Genomic DNA, 5,450 nt, shown 5'->3' with positions numbered 1-5,450 from the left:
ACACCATTCAAAGAATAATGCTAGTCGAGCATTTTTTGGTGCATTTTTGGGTTCAAAATTGCATGAGCCCACACGCTATAAAGTTTACCTATACCAAAAATAGAAACAACTTTATTTACTTGGGAATTTAAGTGGTTGAGGCATTTTTAAACTTACAAACACATGCCCTACTTACATTCCTTTGGTTGCTTAAAATTCAAAAATATTATAAACCTTTCTTTTTGCATTTTCAATGTTTTCAATTATGGTTTTTGATTTTCGCAGGACCAGCCTAGTAATCTATTTGCATCCCGTCATGTTTATAGCTAGCTTTCGTTTGTCCCCTTCGCTAGCCTGAGATACATCTGCTCGGCATCTGCCTCTTACAGCATTTGCCCAGAAAGGGCATCTTTCTTCACGCAGCATTTGCCACATGTTTAGGGTTAGGGTTTAGGGTTTAGGGTTTAGCAATTCAGTAGCTTGATAAACATGCAAATACAGAACTTGATGCAAAATCCTTTGATATGTCACAATGCCCCTAGGACCATAAACACATTTCAATAGAGAGGGTCCTTTCATTTCATAACTCCTTACGTAGATCTTGGTGAAACCAGAGTTAGTGAAGTTGGTTTCTTGTGATCCCGCATCTGATTGTGATGTCCCTTTGCAGTGTCGATGGAAAGGTCAATGCACACCAAACTGTAGAATCTTGGAGCAAAATAACGGTCGGATCTATGGCAAATGCCCCTGAAACATTGTAAGGCTCGTGTGGTCTCATGTGGTGTCCGATCGAGATGCTTCTTTGCAGGGTCATCAAGAAGGACATTGTATACCATTCTGTAAAATTTAGTTGCGATCTAACGGTTGGATCTCCAGGAAACTCAAAACAATCTCGCGCGTGTCAGAATATTCTAGGAATATACTCCTATGTGCTCCAAGATTATTCGCAGTGTAAAGGAATAATTATGCTGTGTCATTTATGGCAATATAAGGCCACACGCCATTCAAAGAATAATGCTAGTCGAGCATTTTTTGGTGCATTTTTGGGTTCAAAATTGCATGAGCCCACACACTATAAAGTTTACCTGTACCAAAAATAGAAACAGCTTTATTTACTTGGGAATTTAAGTGGTTGAGGCATTTTTAAACTTACAAACACATGCCCTACTTACATTCCTTTGGTTGCTTACATTCCTTTGGTTGCTAGCTTTCGTTTGTCCCCTTCACTAGCCTGAGATACATCTGCTCGGCATCTGCCTCTTACAGCATTTGCCCAGAAAGGGCATCTTTCTTCACGCAGCATTTGCCACATGTTTAGGGTTTAGGGTTTAGGGTTTAGCAATTCAGTAGCTTGATAAACATGCAAATACAGAACTTGATGCAAAATCCTTTGATATGTCACAATGCCCCTAGGACCATAAACACATTTCAATAGAGAGGGTCCTTTCATTTCATAACTCCTTACGTAGATCTTGGTGAAACCAGAGTTAGTGAAGTTGGTTTCTTGTGATCCCGCATCTGATTGTGATGTCCCTTTGCAGTGTCGATGGAAAGGTCAATGCACACCAAACTGTAGAATCTTGGAGCAAAATAACGGTCGGATCTATGGCAAATGCCCCTGAAACATTGTAAGGCTCGTGTGGTCTCATGTGGTGTCCGATCGAGATGCTTCTTTGCAGGGTCATCAAGAAGGACATTGTATACCATTCTGTAAAATCTAGTTGCGATCTAACGGTTGGATCTCCAGGAAACTCAAAACAATCTCGCGCGTGTCAGAATATTCTAGGAATATACTCCTATGTGCTCCTGAAAATGGCATGCGGCCCCACGCCATTCAAGAGATAACGCCAGATGATGCCGAGCATTTTTTGGTGCATTTTTTGGGATCAAAATTGCATGAGCCCACATGCTTGAACGTCATCCTCTGACAATTTATTTAGCTGAACATCTGGCATTTTTGGAAATACAAGATGCTTTGGAATATCCAATCATGCATGGTATAAATATAGCGAGGGTATTAAATGATATCCCAATCATGATCTTTCTTTTGGATTTCGCGTGCATGCAGTCTGAGGAATGATGACGTTGCGGATTTCTTTTGGATTTCACGCATGCGCACGCCGATCCAGAAATTAATGGTGGCGCCCAAGTCCGAGAAATGATGACATGGCGGGATTACCAACCGTCGTGACATTTCGCGCGTGTGAGGTTAGGTTTTGCATTTTGCTTCGTACTCGCGCTCGCACACTCGCGCTCGCATCGCGCTCCCACTCGCGCTCCCACTTCTCTACAGGTTTCTCGTGTGCATCGGCGTCCACTCGCGCTTGCATCACACTCGCGCTCGCATCGCGCTCGTGTGCATCGGCGTCCACTTCAAGACACACCCAGTTTGTAACTTCGCCGCCAACTCCGCCGCCCACTCCGCCACCCACACGCAGCCCACTTGGCGTCCCGGGAGATTTCAGCGCCACTCTCCAACTGTAAGTGGCAGAGTAGCCTTGCTGCTACGATCCGCTGCACACACAGTGCACATTCGCCAGCGAGTCCGGTTGTCACGCCTCCATTCGACTTCAAATGGTAAGTCTTTTAGGCCAAGTAGAAAATGGCATGAGGCCACATGCCATTCAGTAGCAACATTGGCATGTACCGATTGGGCTCTCGAGTGCAGTCCGGTTACAGATGGCGTGTAGCCTCACGCCATCTTAGGATGCAGCCTCAAGACATCTGATGCAGTGGTGAATGGCGTGTGGCCTCACGTTATTTCCAGCTACTAGCTTTTCATCTGTCAGCTCTAATTGTTGTGCATTTCTGAACAGGCGAGGAATTGCGTTCTTCTTCCAGCCACTGTCAATGTGGATGCAGAGAAGGGGGAGGAGCTCACCAGTTGGACTTTCGGGATAGAAGGCGAGGATCTGAGGCTGTACAACACAGATGGTGGGAGAAAAGAATGCATGGGGATCCTCATCCAAGTGACAGACACTCCATGCAGTTCCATGCAAGAATATGGACTGGCACTTGTGGTAGAGACAGCGTCTGCCTTCAAGATCCACCTTGCACATCCTAGCGGCTTCCCGGAGGGGGGCAGCGGCTATGAGGAATTCCTAGAGGGAGCTAGGGAGAGGTTGTCCAGGAGGCCCACAATTTCAAAGACGCTGCGGGTCTATGAAGATCACATGGAATCCACGGACCTCACCTACGGCGATGTTCAAAAACTATATTCCAACATTGAGCCGTTGAGAGTGACTCCAGTTCGCGAAGCAAAGGGGAAGGGGGTCGATCTGGAAACTACCTCGAAGCAGAAAAGGGTGGTCAAGCTCAAGCCGACGTCCGACTCTCCTGCTCCAAAAAAGAAGCTACTCAGTGATGCCATTGCCTCGGGTTCGAACACTACACCCACCAAAAAGAAGAGCCGCAAAGAGCAGAAAGAGCAAGAAGAGGCAGCAAAAATCGTCGCAGATAATAGTACTTGTTACTATTCCAACAATGTATATACAATCGACGTGAGCCGTATCGACATCCAAAGCAAATACAACCACAAGCTAGTATCTGATGAGTGGGTGGAGAAACTGAAGCAGAAGATGCTGGCAAGTCCAGTAACACCCGACATCGCAGACGTGATCCCCTACTACCGAACAATGAAGGGCGAGACGAGGTTTCCAGACTTGATCAATAGGAAGGTGTTGGACGATCAGAACATCCGGTTCTATGCCGTCTCCGGGCAGCATTCTAGCTTGGCGATGCAAGAGATAGTTGTGGATATTATGGTGGGCGAGGAGGTGAAGAAAGTCTTCAAGACAAGAGTTGTCCGCCTGATAAAAGGCAACTCGCCCCTCCGATCTATCATATACATCTCCCACGCGCAGAATGTCAAGCAAGAAACGTGCTACAAATCGGGTCTGCACGAGACATTGGCACGAACACGGAAGCTCTGGGTTCAACTGAAGAAGCCACAAAAACCAGGACAAGGACGTGCACTAGCAACTAGCGCCTGGCAGGTAAGCCTCGTTGTATGTGGCATAGCATGTGGCCTCACGCCATTTCCATTGCAGGAATTCTCGAGTCTTCTCTCGAAAACACTGGGGGTCAATGACACACTCAGCATCCATAACATTCTACTCGCGACAAAAGTTGTTTTTGACAAATGGGTAGATGTGCTGAGGAGGTACCATGACGGGGAGTTGCCAAACTCAATGGGTGTGGAGGACGGCCGGAAGCCCAATGATTTGAAGCTCAATGCCTTGCGTTTCTCGCGGTCTCTAGACGACGACGACCTTCTGACAGTGGCTAATGCTCTTCTACATGGTGAGGTTGTCTTCAACAAGACCAAAATGACTCCCGGCCATATTGTGACATACGAGGACTTGTGCACGACTCTGAGAGCTCGTGCGCTATTGAAGGATTGGATCTTCGAGCAAGTGGCCGTGGAGAGGGTGAGCATCGACACCACGCAAGAGATGATGGAAGCGCTGGAGTTGTCAAATGAAGACATCGACGAGTACGTGAAGGGGGCCCCCAAGTTCATCGATCTGCTGCGGGATGCCACGAAAAGTAAAGCTGAGAAGTTGGATCAGTATCCAAATTTCATTAAGATTGATGTCGACCGCCGGCTTCAGAAACAGCTCGACCCCGCAGCAGAGGCCTATCGAGAACCTTACCGGGTATACTTGAATTCGGATGAGGATCAAAGGTGGAGGAGCATCGTTTCCCGCAGAGATGAGCAGGTCAAGAACATCTTTTGTGTGATGGACTTCACAAACGAGGAGATCACTCATGCAGACGAAGTCAGCTCCATCATTGACTTAATGGTGGGACTTGCGGAGGTGGAATCTTCAGTCCACTATATGATCTACGACTCCGAATCCTATCACAAGTTCTGGAAGGCCTTGAACGAGGTGAAGGCTCGGTTGAAAGGCAAGGAGATGCGGGAGATCCATGGGATAATGGCTAAGAAGAAGATACCGACGAATGTCCGCATCTTCACACTCGCCCTTGTTATTGGTCCTGCAGCAGAGTGGGACTGGAGTGACTTCCCAGCTTCGTTCGACAAGGCCAATCGAATTGATCTGAGGGAGGTCAATTTACCCGTGCCTGAGGAACTGAAGACGGCTATGGAGCTTTCGAATCCAAAGAAAGCTCCAGGTGCAGCATGGGAAATGCTCAGCTGGGTCTTCAACGCAATAGCGGGTGGGTCACCTGCTTCCGACTCCAAGGGCAAATGCGTTGTCGAGTACAACTGCGGCGGACTATTCTTTCGAGCCGCACTACTCAAGGGTGTCCCTTGTGTTGCGGTGACAAACTCCATTGAAGAGATGACTTCAATGGAGCATATAATTACAGTTGCCAAAGAAAAACAGTATCTTCTCTGCGAACCTGGTGAGTACACACTTTAAGTTTAAATGTTATCTCACAAGCTCTGTATGCAGGAGCGTGCCCACCCCCAGATGCTGACACGGCGTTAACAGCTACTATTG

This window comes from Selaginella moellendorffii, unplaced genomic scaffold (assembly GCF_000143415.4).
Source record: "Selaginella moellendorffii unplaced genomic scaffold, v1.0 SELMOscaffold_85, whole genome shotgun sequence".
In the NCBI taxonomy this organism is placed as follows: domain Eukaryota; kingdom Viridiplantae; phylum Streptophyta; class Lycopodiopsida; order Selaginellales; family Selaginellaceae; genus Selaginella; species Selaginella moellendorffii.
This window is presented reverse-complemented; position numbering follows the sequence as displayed.